At 41.9% G+C, this 16,294-nt stretch overlaps 1 protein-coding gene across 1 annotated transcript in view; it reads left to right on the top strand.

Moving 5' to 3' along the window:
* The first annotated feature begins 1,456 nt into the window (after nt 1–1,456).
* sntg2 (syntrophin, gamma 2) overlaps nt 1,457–16,294 on the top strand; it is a 943,711-nt gene continuing 928,873 nt past the window's right edge. Inside the window, exon 1 of the mRNA XM_043678774.1 lies at nt 1,457–1,659. The gene's annotated coding sequence lies outside the window, so the exon portion shown is untranslated. The remainder of the gene's footprint in view (nt 1,660–16,294) is intronic.

The raw sequence follows: 16,294 nt of genomic DNA, 5'->3' as shown, positions 1-16,294 counted from the left end.
TTCCATTTCTTGCGGTTGCAGGGGAAGGTGCCAGGAGTGGAGGTTGGGCTGGTGGGGGGGTGTAGACCTGACGAGGGAGTCACAGAGGGAGTGGTCTTTTTGGAACGCTGATACGGGAGGGGAGGGAAATATATCCCTGGTGGTGGGGTCCATTTGGAGGTGGCGGAAATGACGACGGATGATACGATGTATATGGAGGTCCACTGAAGATGTTACCTCGTAGGGTGACGAAACATCTGGAAATGAACCTTCCAGCTCAGCGAGCAAACCTACATCAAGAACCTCAACTTGAGCTACAAATCTTCTCAAAACTTGCGATGAATGCCAGCATCACTCTGTACTTACTAAATTACCTTCAAGTTGATATAAATTGCAAAGTGAGATTTTAAATTTCCAACTGATGTTTTTTTCCACCATATCACATTAATTTAAATTAATAATTTATAACTGGACTGAAATGTCAGGGGTTTACCTTTATAAGGAAGGTTTGGACCTGCTGGACCTGTATCCATTGGAGCTTAGAATAATGAAACATGATCTTTTTGAAGCAGCTAAGATCTTGGAGGAAATTGGCAGGGTCAATATTGAAAGGATTTTGTTCCCTTGTGAGAGACAAGAACTGTGGAACACCATTAGAAAATTAGATGTCACCCAAGGATGAAGACGTTTTTTTTCTCTGAAGCTTGTGAATCTTTGGCATTTTGTGAAGAGTGGAGGAGGCAGGATCATTTAAAACTTTTAAGGCAGAGATAGATACATATTGACTAATAAGGAAGCCAAATGTTATCAGAAATAAGTAGGAATGTAACATTGAGGTCACAGTTGGATCAATCATGATCTTACTGAATGGGGAGGACAGGTTTGAATGGCAGAATGGCTGTTCCTGCTCTGAATTGGAAAGCTTGTATGTTGCTATTATAGGACATAATTAAGAAGTGAATTTAAATTAATTTTGATATTGATGTAACAGTGTTCAGCATGCGACTTGAGCTACATCTCACCCACTACACTCAGCAACAGGATACCAAATTTCCTGTTGCTGAATGATTTAGGCAAAGTTCATTTTATGATTGAATTTTTACAATGCTATAATTACACTTGTTCATCCTTTAAATATAAACACGTAAGTTTATATTATTACATCATTTCAGTTGGTTTTTTTACAAACTGTTATTCATTCTTTCGTAATTTTGGTATATCTGTTGTTTTTACAAAAAAAGAAAGCTATTAACTGAATATTTATTATTCGATTTGACTTCAATGATTCCGACATATAGGGGAGGATTAGATGAACAGATTAAGCTTCAAGTATTTCCTGTGCACATATACAGCTGTAGAATTCCTTGCCTGAATATAAACAGCTTCTGATTGGCCTTTTCATTTCCTTTGCACATTCCAATGTGCAACAGCTCGTGGAAGCTGCCAGTGCTCCCTCGCTGACTGAACTCCAGCCAGCAAGGATTTGCCTTTCCGTTGGTGCATGTTCATGCCTCTGCTAGTTCATAGCAGCGTGGCACCATCCTACCCATTAAGCAGTCTGAGAATCAGTGGCAGTTGTAAAGCTCAATGCTAATGAATCTGTTGCTGAGATCTGTGTCTTTATGTCATTGATGCCGTGTTGAACTTGAACTTGGCCATAACCATACTTCTTGCCCTCAGGTAAGAACAATAACAAAGCTGAGATATATGTTTTAGAACTGCAAACAACACAGCAGATGTTGTATTTGGAAAATGTGTGATTGATAAATGCAGATTGCTTTCAGACTAACAATAAGTAATTGCACAGCAGAATATGAAAAATGAATTTCTGCTTTTAGCCGATGAATACAAAAGTGATATCAGTTGCTGAGCAATTTTTATCAGGTAAAGGTAAAGCAGACTTTTAAAGTTCTAATTCATCTTTTACTAGTGATGTTGTCTGATCAGTCACCTTCAGTTATTTGAAGGAAGCAATTGTGTTAAACTAGTATGAAATCTAATTGAAGTAACAGTTATTAGTATACAATTTCCCTCCTATTTAAGGTTTTTTTTTCCTTTGCTGAATCTCTGATTTGCAGTTTCCGCCTTTGCACTTTATGGTGATTTATTTTAAAAAGTGTCTCAAGTCAAACAAAATAAGTTGTCATTAGGTTGAGTTGTCTTTAGCAATGATCCTAACCAGTAATTTGATGGTCCTTTTCTTAGCAGGCTTCCGGCATTCAGGTTTGCTATTCTGATTCAAGAAAGCTCACTACTCTTTGATTGAAAAGACTCATTGTCCTTCAACATTTGGATCAGAGGAAGTTTTTACATTCTCCAGAGTAATCCCTGCAGTTACAGAGTTGGGTTTCGAAGCAGGTCATAGATGAAGAACACTAAAATTATTTAATTGTCAATTAGATGCTTTAGTGTAGAAGTTGCAGAACTTCTCTGGATTGATGAGGTATGGCTATTTTATCCATGTCCATATTGTACTGTAAACAATCTCCAAAAGAGTAACACAAATATAACTAACAGAATTGAAATATTGAAGAAGTAACTGAGGTAGTGTGTGGAGGAACCTTATCAGTGCTGTGCTTATGGAATTGAAGTTAGATTATTGACCTAGTTATAAGATTTGTGAACTAATAGAAAATGAGAAAGTAGGGTAAGTGATTATGAACTTAAGTGGACAAAAGTGATTATTTGTGTCTCATAAGGATCTGTGCTGGGACATCAACATGCATTACCTTTTAACTCAAAGTGTTAGGCCACATCACATCAAAGTTGATCATTGATGGAATGTTTGATAATGTAGCAGGTATCGTAAATTGGAGCCCCAACTTTACAAGAGATTAAGAGCTAGATTTTCTGAAGAGTTGCAATCTTGCACAGATTGCCATTTCAGTCCGTGTTCACGCAAAGAGAGAGCCCCACATTTCTGACAGGAGGTTTGATCAAAGCTCATTTAGAAATGCGGATTTGTACTTCCATTCAGACAAGTCTTTTGTAGAACAGTCGAGGGAAAGGCAGATGTTGCCTCCTTTTTATCAGTAATCAGGTGCCATATTCTGTAATTTAAAGGTTTAGCATCACAGACACCACTTTGTCAGCTGCTTTGAAATGACAAGTACATTCAGTAAGTGTGAGGGAAGGGAGTAAGGTGCTAGATAGGTCGGGGGCCAGGTAAGAATGGACAATGCGAGTGATAAGGTGTTTAGGGTCAGTTGAGTGGTGGAAGTTATCAAGTCCAATTGATGGGGTGCAGTAGTGAGCAGTTGGTGCTGTGTCCTGGGGGAGAGGGGTCATTTTGTTAGCGTCTAAGGGATGTAAAGATCTGTGAGAAGTATATTGAGGATTTGAGGACTAAGCTGTAGCTCAGTTAAATAGTTATTCAGGAGTTAGACTAGATACTTAATAGACTAACATTTCTTGAATTGCTTAGTTACTTGGCACAGTGGCTCAGTGGTTAGCACTGCTGCCTCACAGCACCAGGGACCCAATTCCAGACTCGGGCGACTTTGCAAAGTTTGCATATTTTCCCTGTTTCCACATGGCTTTCCTCCAGATGTTCCAGTTTTCTCCCACAGTCCAAAGATGTGTAGGTTAGCTGGGCTAGCCATAGAAATGCAGGGTTATAGAGGTAGGGAATTGGGTTTGGTGGGATCCTCTTTGGAGGGTCAATGCAGACTCAATGGACTGAATAGCATCTCCCTCATGTAGGAATTTAATGATTCTACTTCACTACAGTGGAGCCTTCAGAATTTTAAAAAAATTAAGTGATATATTCAGAAGGTTTTGGGCACAAGGGGGTAGCCCATTAGGATTTACATTTTCCTAGGCAATTACTTGGAGTCTGCTATGATTAGGATTCTGCAGGGTCCCCATGCACAACCTTCATTTGTGCTTCAGAGCAGCCATCAGCCTAAAATCCAGGCCTAAATGATTGGGCATAACTCCATTTTAATGCAGCTAAATATGAAGTCATCCATTTTGGACCAAAATGGGTAGGTCCATGTAATATTTAAATGGTAACAACCTAGGAACAATTGACATTGCGACTAAATATAGGGATCGAGCACAAATAAATTAAAAAACTAATAGAATGTTAGCCTTCATAGAGTGCAAGAATATGTAAGAGAAAATGTTTTGCTGGCATTAAAATAAAAAGCCCTGGAGCACTTGTACAATTCCAGTCATTTTACCCTGCAAGTATATGTTTATATAGGAAGGAGTATTACAGAATATTGCGAAGGCTCCAAGAGTAAGAACGTGAGAAGAGAAAATATCAAATGTAGAAAGTTAAACTGAGATTTGATTCAAGTTATTAGAATTTTGAAAGAAGCTGGTAAGAAAGAAGAGGAGAAGCTTATTCTTGTGGGAGAGTCAGGAAGAAGGGGATATAACTTCAATCTCAATCAGAGCAAAGACATTCAGAGAGAAAGGGAGAAACACTCCTTCACACAAAGTGTGATTAATGAATGAACCTATTGCCCAACAACCATTAAATAAATTTAATCCTTAAATCAGTACATTTTACTAGCTAGGGGTATCAAGCGATGTTACATGAATGGAGTTAGAATCTGTTCCTCTGTTGATAATATGATTGGTTGAATGCACTGAACTTTATGTCCAATTCTTTTATTTATTGTTAAGGCAAGTATTAACTTGTACATTTTAAATGGGCTGTGATCAGTACAGAAAGGAACGCTCTGTGCTATTAGTAACAGCACCCATAGTAATTATTAGGTTTTTGTGTCGATTGGACTGTAAAATTAGAATTCTTTCAAGTCTGCATGCAAGCTTATCTAGAAGTTCTCATTTGCTTTTGAACTCATGAAACATTTGAGGCTGAAAATAAGTTTGCACCATTATTCAGGTGCACGTTTCATGATTTGTAAGCTGCCTCGACTAGTTCTAATGGGGAAAGAAACTCATAGAGGCTTGTGCTAGAGTTTTGGTGGTCATATAGGGCCATGCTTCTGTTGCAAATCAACCTTTCTCTGAACTCTGTAGAGAATCAAACCCTATTGTACTGATAGCATGTGGTGCAGTCACTCCTCTGTTCTGGAAGATATTGTCTCTCCTAAAGAGAAGCTGCAATTAATTCAATAGCATTGCTGCTGAATATTACTGCTGGAATCTTAAGCAAGAAAATGAAGCATTAAAGCAGAGAGAAGGGTGACAGATATGGTAATGATGGCTTAAGTGGCAGTGAAAGAGAAAAGGAGCGATGACATAGTTCACCAGGGCACCAGGAGGTCCTCATGAACAATCCTCAAATGATCATCAAGATCAATTCCCAGCTGTTGACTCTAAGCACTGCCATTAAATGTCTAGTGTCCTCATATAAGTGGCCAAGGTCAGTGGATGCGCCTTCATGTGACACTAAAAAGTGCCCATTTCTCAGTTAAGTGGAAGACAATGTTGTTGCTTTGTTTTGATGCAGGGCACTCAGTGAGGACCCCTGTGGAAAAACAAAGGGAGAGTTTGGTAGGAATACACATTGCCACATTGGACATCTTACCTGGGCTCCTGGACCATTCCCAATCCACACCAAGAATCATGAAGGAGTCACAATCCAAGCTGGCAGAAGGCATCATGCAGAACTTTCCCTCTTTCTGCTCCTGCTCCATCTGTAACCCCTTTACCAGATGGAGCTCTTCTGGGGATAAATGTTCTGCCCTCACTGTGAATATCCTTCCTTGCTGAATCCAGGAACTCACCACCTCCAAAGTCACACCACGTACAGTACTTCTTGATATAATGTAGTAGTAAAGATTCTTCAAACTTGTGACAATTTCAAACTGGATAAATATGTTGTAACAGGGCACCTCATGCACCTGAATACTTGATCTTTGATGGTGATATCCTTTTCATTGGTCCAAATTTAGAATCTGGCATCATATTAGCTGTTAATTCTCTGAAATGTCATGATATCAGTTGCTTTATCACTGCAGAGGATATTTATGTAAAACACCTTCTCAAAATGGCGCACTGCCCTGACTATGCTGAAACGCTTCCCCAGGAGAGTAAGAATTCTGCCTGCAGTGCTGCTGATGTAAATTCTACACCCTTCATCTGCTGCTGTTGTATGTGGAGTTTTCTCTAATATTCATGATTACTGATGGTACATTCACACATTTGGTTTAAAAGGTTTAGTATCTCTGAAGATTGAAATTTAAATAGACAGAAAGAGATGCCATTTTACTCAAGACAACAGATCACTTTGCCAGTTTCATTCTGGATTAAGATGATTGTTTTTTGCACATTTCCACATGGAATGTGTGCATCTTTGGCTGGGCCATCATTTATTACCCAGCCCTGATTGTCTTTGTCTTTGAGAAGGTATTGAACCACTCCAGATCTAATCTGACTACATGGTAGTCAGTTAAATTCACTGTTGAACAGAAGAAAAAATGGTTTCAGTGATTTAGCAAGCACTCAGTTTGTTTCCAGTTTGTTACCTCAACAACTTGCATTGCAAATCAGCACTTGGCAACTGATGGTTGCTAATTCATATGTCTTATTTATTGCATACAATAAAACTCCACTTTTGGAAATTCCTGTCTAGATACTGATGAAGAAGTTTGTTTAATTGAATTAACATGTGATTGAATTAACATGTGCCTATTTTAGTTCTGTTGCCTTAACAAGTTCATTATTATTAATTTATCATGCAAACCTTCAGTCACTTGACATTATCTTGAAGGGTGTAGCTGCAAACACAGCTAAGCATGTATCAACATGTCTTCCCCGTGCTCAAGGATTGACTGTACCCTGGTGATGGATTAACATTTCTCTAAATATGCAACGGCACTCTTCATTTCTTGGATTAACATCTTTACAAAATACCCAGCGAGAAGCTCACCTCAGGCCATGAGTGAGACTGTCAAAGCTAACAAATCACAATTACTGATTTTATCAGCAGGCCCCTGGCTTAAAGCTGACAGATGGTATTTTGTTCCATGCTCCGAAAGTGGATTTGTGAACGTTAGCAAGAGCATGCTGTGGGAACTGGTTAGGGACTAACTATGTGATACCATGGTTTTTAGCCTATAGGATGCCAATCATATTTCAATTGGTAACACTTTTTCTTCTGAGATGTGAACAGCATTGGTTCAAGTCCAACTTGAGATAACTGGCTGTGAAATCTGATAAGTAATGATGGAATGCTCAACTGCCAGATAGGTTATCTTTCAGATGCGATAATACTCACAGATATGTATCTGCCCTCCTAGCTGGACAAAAAAAAAATTCCATGCCATTACTTTAAGGAAGACTGAGAGAGTTCTTCTGCTTAGCCCTGACTAAACAACCAATGACAGTAAAGCTAATTGTAGTGATGATCTATGTGCAAATTGGCTGCTGTAAATCTTATATTACAACCGAGACTACACTTCAAACAATATTTCATTGGGTGTTGTGTGATGCAAGTCTTATTTTTTCACATAGTTTTAGTCAGAGATAACTTAAGTCATATTGAAGTCCATTTCCCCAATTTCTTGGGAAATATTCAAGGATAAAATCATATCCTGCTCACTAAGTTATAATTATTGAATAGAAAACTAAATAATTAACTTAAGAGGTTTGATTCCTGATTCTGTTTATCTTCTGATTGAATTAAAATCAAATAATTTTGAACTTCGTGACCTTAATGAATGTTTGGAAGATACATCAGTGTTGTGCTTAATTCTTTGACTAATGCTTCATCATACAGTAAAACTTCACTGATCTGGACATTTTTGGGTCAAGCAAAGATTTCTGCAGATGAAAGGCAGTTATTCTGAAGTGATTATTTTTGTTTTATAATTCTAATGCAACACAGTATCAGATTTAATAAGTAGTCAATTTTAAGTGTGGCAGACAACACTTTCTTAACATAGTGCCTGTAATAAAGTAAAACATATTTTACTGCAGCACGAAAGGAGACATCTATGTAGTTACCTATCACTTGCTGAAAGAAATGGACTTTAAAGACCATCTTAAATGTGAGAAAAATGAAAGAGCATTGGAAAGGTTTAGCTCAGGAGCTTTTGTCCATTCATGGGATGTAGATGGTAATGGATAGGCCAGCATTTATTGCCTATCCATAATTAATCAGAAACAAGTTAAGAGTCAACCAAATTGTATGCACCTGGAGTCACATGTAACCAGACAGGATAAGCATGGCAGTTCCCTTCTCTAAAGGATATGAGAGAATTAGATGGGTTTTCCAAACAATTAACAATGATTTCATGGTCATGACCTTATTTCCAGATTTTGATTGAATTCAAATTCAGTGATTGTGGGATTCTAATCTGAGTTCCCAGAACATCACCAGGATTCTGGATGAGCAGTCGAGTGAAAATGTTATAGGCTTTCACCTCTCTGTTCTGGTTCCAGTGTTTTGAACCTTGCCAGCTGAAGCCATGTCTAACTGCAGAACAACTTCGTTCTTCCAAACGAAACGGGCGGGGAATATTTGGTTCAGATAACTGGTTGTTCAGATAACTGATTGTTCGGATAACGGATAACGCTTTTACGGGACCTTGAGATCTTGTTCGAATAATCTGAAATTCGGATAATTGATGTTTCGAATAAAATTAGGAGCGCAGAAGAAATCAGAAAGGGAGAAGCAGATTTTGGACTGGGGAAGGTTTCAGATAAGGAGGAAATGTAGTGCACTGTTGTTTTTCAAAAGTGTAATGCAATCACAAGTATGTTGGAGACAACTTTAAGAGATGTAAAATCCAGCCATTAAACTGTCATGGAGGCACCAGAAGATGACAGTTACCAATTGTCATAGAATTACAGAACATTTGCTATGTTTGTGCCTGTTGAAACCCACTTTCCAGCATTTAGATCATGACTCTGCAGGTTACAGCACCTGAGATGCACATCTCAATTTTACAAAAGGATTTTACACTACCTAACTCAACAGGCAAAAAAGACACTTACCCAAAAGATGTAGCATTTTTGTTTCACTTCTGCAGATTAGGGCTCACTGCCAATTATGAGATTGATGTGGGAGGCCTCAGATGCCAATCCTGCCAACTGTCCAGTCTTGGGCGGCAGCTTCCTTTGGACATCAAGCTATGAAGTCAGTCAGTGGGGTTTAAATTAGATCCAGGAGTTCAATTCCAATGGATTTGGTGCACAGAATAATTCCAAACTTTCAATATATAGGCTGGAATTAAAATTACACCAATAGAATCAATGCAAAAGTAAGTCCTGCATAAATCTATTAACAGCATAAATCTATAAATCTATTAAGACTATATCACTTCCTTACGTTGGCTTTGTTAAACGTTTTAAATTGAAACACACATTGATAGTCCACTGGATCAATTTTCAGTTTACTTTACAGTTGTTGTATTGATCATTAAGATATTTTGCCAGCACTGGCATGCTTATGACTGAAGTTCTGTAGATGTTCAATGCTGTAAGAGCCGAACTCTATAACTCGGTGTCATGCTGTTACACTGCTTTGAAATCAGATGCAAGTGAGAAACCAAACCTTGCAAAATACTTGTAGCAAGAAGAAAATGCACAGAAGTGTACATTGCTGCAAAATAATGCAAGGTGCAAGGAAATATGGGTGTCTGGTAACAGAGCTGAATCTCACCTATGTTTAGATAAATTGTCATTTTTGTTGAGATCCTTAGAGTTTCCCCATGGTGATGAAGTTTTCTCATGCTACCTTCCCACACCTGCCTCATTAGTGACCTACCTCACCCTTAGGACACCCCTCTTGACTGACACTTGGCCAATTTTCCAATGTAAGTACTCGCCACACCCAGGATGTACTGACATCCCTGCAACCGGTGCCATATTTGAAAGATCATTGTGCATCAGGTCAAGAGCTGGTAATCCAAAGGTGCATTGCACATTTGTAGACATTCTCCCTGGATATAAGAGGAAAACCTGGAAGTCCTGATGGATGAGGTATTACAGAGGAAGAATGTTTTCATGTCTTCAACCTGACAAAGAAGACCACAAAAGAATTTACTCGGATGTTGCCTGAAATCAAAGGTCGGAGTTATAGGGAGAGATTGGACAAGCTAGGACTTTTTTTCTTTAGAGCATAGGAGACTGAGGGGTGACCTTACAGAGATTTTTAAGATCATGAAAGGCATGGAAAGGGTGAATCCACACAGTCTTTTTCCCAAAGTTGGGGAATCAAGGACTTGAGGGCATCAGTTTAAGGTTAGAGGGGAAAGAATAAAAGGGAACCTGAGGGGCAACCTTTTTACACAGAGGATGGTACACATATGGAAGGAGCTGCAAGTGGAAGTGGTTGAGGTGGGTAAATTAACAACATTCAAAAGGCATTTGGACCAGTACATGGATAGGAAATAATTAGAAGGGCCAAGTGCCGGGAAATGGGGTTAGCGTTGACGATATTTTGTTTGGCATGGACCAGTTTGGACTCGATGACTCTATGACAACAGACCCTGCCAGCCTGCTCTGAGGTTGCCACCTGGATCAGCACAGTCTTCATGACTTAAAGGAGCACTCAGCCATGCAGGAGGAAGCTCAATGACCTTCTCCATTCCACCACATAAGTGCCACCATTTTTCTATGCTACCTCACACTCATTGCATCTCTGCCATTGCATCCATCCCACCACAACTCATGCTTTTGCCCCTCCCTCTGTTGTACACAACATCTTCCGTCACTCGCTCTCACCTACCCCAACCTCTTCCAACTCTATGTTGCTTCTGTCCAGCCTACTCACTTACCTGGATATCTCACCATCTTTTTCCCAACCTGCCCAACCACTAACAGCTGTGCCACTCACTTCTATCTCACTTAATCTCTCCCGTTCTCTCATTTGAGGAGCAAACCGCCCAGGATAGGGCTGAAAGACCCAGGATGGGTGATGGGATGCGGATATTAGTCTTCCCACCCCACAATGAGGAGAGGATGTTGACTCTGGTCAGGAAAGACCAGGACCATTCCTGTGAGGATGCAGAGACCTCTCTGACCTCACAAACAAAATAGAAGAAAAGTTCATTCTTGTGTAACACTCGCATTACCCCATTGCGTGTTTAAAGTTAACACGCCACAACTTTTACACCTGGTAATGACATTGTTGCTTTTGTCTCCTGCAGGCACCAGTGCAGATCCATGGTAATTGCCATCAGGATGGTGGCCCTGCATGACATTATCTCTTCCTCCACCTCTAATGTCTGAGATGAAGCATTGACAATGCCCATATCAGCTCAGACACTCCCTCCTCAGTGGGTATTTTATCTAGATTAGAGCCAGAAGTACCTGCTGGTGAGCACTTCATTGCTATGTCTCTGCAGCTAGTTGAGGAAAAAATGCCCCAGGCCCCTGCAGCCAGAAGGACTTCCAGAGATTCGGCACTTGCTCAGTCCCAGGCATGAGAGGACCCCATGGCTGTCTGTAATTGGGGCCTGAGTCAGCACGTATGGTCAGCCACAGGAGTGGTAATCAGGTTCGTCAAGGAGCTGGGCAATCAAACATAAACCAGGACTGCAACAACATGATTGGGACTTTGCTGACACAGGCACTCATACATCCAGGTATTTTCATGCATGTGTTGCCATGATGAACCAGGTTCAGCTGTGTTAGAGTTCTGGTGGATATATGCACAGGCCTAAACTGCAACATTCCAGCCATTAGTACTCAGCACCAATGGCAAGACATCAGGGGAATGAGGAATCCTGAACTAACTCTAGGTGCCTTTTCCTCACAAGGAGACAGGGTGCTGTCATTCGGCACCTAGACAGAGGAAAAACCAAACAGTTCCCCAAGCAGTCTCCTCTCTCGACACTCCAGAGTTGACTGGGCCTTCCATTTCCAGCTTGCTCCCCTCAGCCTATGGGAAGTTAAACTGAGGGGGGAAAAACTGCCTCAGGTCAGGACACATTCAGCATGTCTGAATCCTCAAGACAAAATGCCTCTAGGGCCACCCAAATCTCCAAGGTCCACATGCTCCACTGTCGGCCTCCACCCAGCTGCAGAACTTGGGATTGCACTGAGCCATACTGGGAGGCAAAGAAAGAAGACAACATTGTAAGGACACATACTTGGCATTGATGTCACGTCATTGTGAATAAGTTTTCTCAGTTGTAAATATATGTCATCTTTTCACCACCATCGATGTGTTTGAATGTCTTTGTCACAACAACTGCAACATTTTAGACATGGAGTCCATCCATCCTTAGAGCTACACAATGTCCCATGTCCAAGGTGTAATATAGGTAAAAACAATGACTACAGATGCTGGAAACCAGATTCTGGATTAGAGTGGTGCTGAAAAAGCACAGCAGTTCAGGAGGCATCCGAGGAGCAGGAAAATCGCGTTTTGGGCAAAAGCCCTTCATCAGGAATACAGGCAGAGTGCCTGAGGGTGGAGAAACCAAGGTGTGATATAAGCAGCTACTGTGCTGAGTTCAAGCTATTGATAAATAAATCGTAAGTGCTATTTTGCCAACTAGGCTCCCTCTTTCTTGGTGGACAAACATTGATAGCACATGATAGACAGTAGAGGGATTCATTCATTATCCCCCATGACATGACCAGCAGCATTTGGGGCTTGGGTCATTGGCTTTCGGATTTCGATTACATGCAGGAAAATAATGCCCACAGTTCACATAGAATATAGTGCTGGTGTTTTCCAAAGTTTAACCAGAGAATGAGTTATGAGTGCTTCTTAATTTCACTCCTGAATGGTCTGGCTCTAATTTTATGTCCTGTGATTCTACAGTAAATGTGTAACTCTGGAAACAAGCCAGTTTCATCTGAATGTGGCTTAATATGAGATGATTTGTATTTGAAGCTGTTGAACCACTGTGGAGAAAGTGTGGCTATGTTCTATCTTCAAAGTTGTACTTTTGTAATGTTAGCATATAATACAGAATTTCTCTAACAGTCAAACATGATGTACATATCTGATCGATGATTTGCATTTCCACTTGTTTTCCTCTTTCTCATGTATTTACATCAATGTATTTCTCCATGAGCGAAATAGCTTGGTTCACTGACTTCATAGTAACCGTAACATAAACCCAAACATATCCTGAAAGAATCCACTGCCCTCAGGGATAGCTTGCTGAACTTCTGATGATTGGAATGAGTTTCTGATATCTAGACCAAATGTTGGTTAAGATCAAGATCAAAATAGTCATAGTTTGTTAAATGATCCATTTCCTCCAGTGACTCTTTAAGTCTGTTATTTGAGGGTTCTGATAACTGCAGATTTGATCCTTTTGGCAGAATGACTTTAAGGAGAATAATGGAGATTAAAATCTTCCAAGCTCCTGAAAGCTGTTGGCAATGGTAAGTCAATTGAGAAAGTATGGCAACGTTGAAAATTAGAAGTCCAATTTTGCACGCCAGATTTTTCATGGTGAGACTAGATTCTCGCTAGTAAGTGGTAGGAGACTTATTTGCATGCTTCATATCTTCGAATTATCTATTCTCAGCTCATTTATGTGTGGTCTACCCTTATATTAGTGGAGATAAACACGATAGTGCCAATTCCTGACAGGAACATACAACCCAGAAACAAGTGTTGGCCTCTGGGCACTTTGGGTCTGCTCTATCATTCCTTGAGATGATCGCTGATCTAACTTTAACCATAACTCTATATTCAGAACTTGTGTCTTCACAGTATTCTGCCATCCCTTGGACATAAGGCCAGGCAACCTGTGATGGTTGTCAGCAGCCATCAGTAAATGGGTGGACATGGAGTTTTTTGGCACTGTGCTATGCCACACTCACAAAACAGAAGCCAGCAGCTTTTGCAGCAAGCCCATTGCATGGGTTTCAAGCAAATGGCCATGTCTCAAGGTTTGAAGAGCAAACCTTATTCAAGTCAAGGGGAACTGTCATCAATAAAGAGGTCCCACAGCAATCAATCAAGAGCAATAGTCAATCTCAGTCCAGGGGGTTTGACATAGTCAGTTGTCTAGGTGAAAGTGATGACTGCAGATGCTGGAGATTAGAGTTGAGAGTGTGGTGCTGGAAAAGCACAGCAGGTCACACAGCATCCGAAGAGCAGGAGAATCGACATTTCGGGCAAAAGCCCTTCATCAATAAAGAGGCTATGAGCCAAGGGGATTGAGAGATAAATGGGATGGGGTGGCACTGGGGGGAAGGTTGTTGAGAGTGCAATAGCTGGATAGGGGTAGGGGTAATGATGATAGATCACAGAGGAGGATGGAGTAGATAGGTGGGAAGGAAGATGGACAGGTAGGACAGGTCATGAGGGCAGTGCTGCATTGGAAGGTTAGAACTGGGAGAAGGTGGGGGGAGGGGAATTGAGGAAAATGGTGAAACCCACATTGGTGCTGTGGGGTTGGAAGGTACTGAGGCGGAAGATGAGACATTCCTCCTCCAGGCAACGGGTAGTTAGGGGGTGCAATAGAGGAGGCCAGGATCTGCATGTCCTTGGCAGAGTGGGAAGGAGAGTTGAAGTATTCGGCCACAGGATGGTGGGGTTGGTTGGTGCGGGTGTCCCAGGGAAGCGCTCTGCAAGTAGGCATCCTGTCTCCCCAGTGTAGAGGAGACCACATCAGGAGCAACGGTTACAGTAAATGACATGTGTAGAAGTGCAGCTAAAACTTTGATGGATGTGGAAAGCTCTTTTAGGACCTTGGATGGAGGTGAGAGAGGAGTGCAGACTTTACAGTTCCTGTGGTGACAGGGGAAGGTGCTGATAGGGGAGGGTGGGTTGGTGGGGGGAGTGGACCTGATGAGGGAGTCATGGAGGGAATGGTCTTTACAGAAAGAAGATAGGGGTGGTGAGGGAAATATATCTCTGGTGGTGGAAATGGTGGAAGATGATGAGATGTATATGGAGGTTGGTGGGGTGGAAGGTGAGGACCGGGATGGGGGTTCTGTCCTTGGATGGGACAGTTGGATGGGTGGGGTTCAAGGGCAGAGATGTGGGAAGTGGATGAGATGCACTGGAGGGCGTCATCAACCACGTGGAAGGGAGAATTGCGGTCTTTAAAGATGAAGGTCATCTAGTGTTCTGTGGTGGAACTGGTCCTCCTGGGAACAGATGTGGCAGAGACAGAGGAATTGGGAATAAGGGATAGCATTTTGACAGTAGGCAAGGTGGAAGGAGGTGTAGTCCAGGTAGCTATGGGAGTCAGTGGGTTTGTGGAAGATGTCAGGTTTGAATCAGTCACTGTTGATGAGAAGGAGAAGTCCAGGAAGGGAAGGGAGGTGTCTGAGATGGTCTAGGTGAACTGATGGTCGGGGTGGAATGTGTTGTGTGAAGTTGATGAACTGTTCAACCTCCTCGTGGGAGCATGAGGTGGTGCTGATGCAGTCATCAATGTAGCAGAGGAAAAGGTGGGTAAAGGTGCTGGTGTAACTGCGGAAGATGGACTGTTCCACATAACCAAGAAACAGACAGGCATAGCGTGGATCCATTTTGGTGCCCACGGCTATCCCTTTTGTCTGGAGGAAGTGGGAGGATTCAAAGGAGAAATTGAGGTAAGGACCAGTTCACCAAGACAAATGAGAGTATAAGTAGAAGCGTACTGGTGGGGTCGTCGGGAGAGGAAGAAACAGGGGGTTTGGAGGCCCTCATCATGACAAATGGAGAGACTGGATGTCTGTGGTGAAGATGAGGTTTTGGGACCCAGGGAAACAAAAGTCTTGGAGGAGGTGGAGGGCGTGGGTGGTGTTCCGACAGCATATAGGGAGTTCCTGGACCAGGGGGGGTGGGAATAGGACAGTATCAAGGTGTGTGGAGATGAGTTTGGTGGGGCAGGAGCAGGACGAGACGATGGGTCAGCTGGGGTAATCAGGCTTGTGGATCTTGGTGGGAGGTAGAACCAGGCAGTGTGGGGTTAAAGAACTATGAAGTTGGAAGCTGTGGTTGGGAAATCCCCTGAGGTGACGAGGTTGTGGATGGTCTGAGAAATGATGGTTTGGTGATGGGAAGTGAGGTCATGGTCGAGGGGGCAGTAGGAGGTTTCTATGAGTTCAGCAGTGTAGAGGTCAGTGCGCAGAACTACCACTTGTCTGCTGATTTGATGGTAGTTTGGGGTTGGAGCAGAGGGAGTGGAGAGCTGCGCATTATGAGGGTGAGAGGTTGGAGTGGGTGAGGGGAGGATGGTGGACAGGTTGAGGCGGTCAATGTCCCAGTGGCAGTTGGAAATAAAGAGATCGAGGGCAAGTAACAGACCAGCATAGGGTGTCCAGGTGAATGGGGCGTGTTGGAGGCAGGAGAAGGGGTTCTCGAAGGATGGGTGGGAGTTTTGGTGGAAAAGGTAGGCCCGGAGGCAGAGGCAGCAGAAGAAGTGTTCAATGTCATAACACGTGTTACATTCGTTGATCTGGGAATGGAGAGAGATGAAGGTAA

The sequence above is a fragment of the Chiloscyllium plagiosum genome, chromosome 3, assembly GCF_004010195.1.
Source record: "Chiloscyllium plagiosum isolate BGI_BamShark_2017 chromosome 3, ASM401019v2, whole genome shotgun sequence".
In the NCBI taxonomy this organism is placed as follows: domain Eukaryota; kingdom Metazoa; phylum Chordata; class Chondrichthyes; order Orectolobiformes; family Hemiscylliidae; genus Chiloscyllium; species Chiloscyllium plagiosum.
Note: the sequence above shows the minus strand (reverse complement) of the source record. Positions and strands in the feature narration are given on the sequence as shown.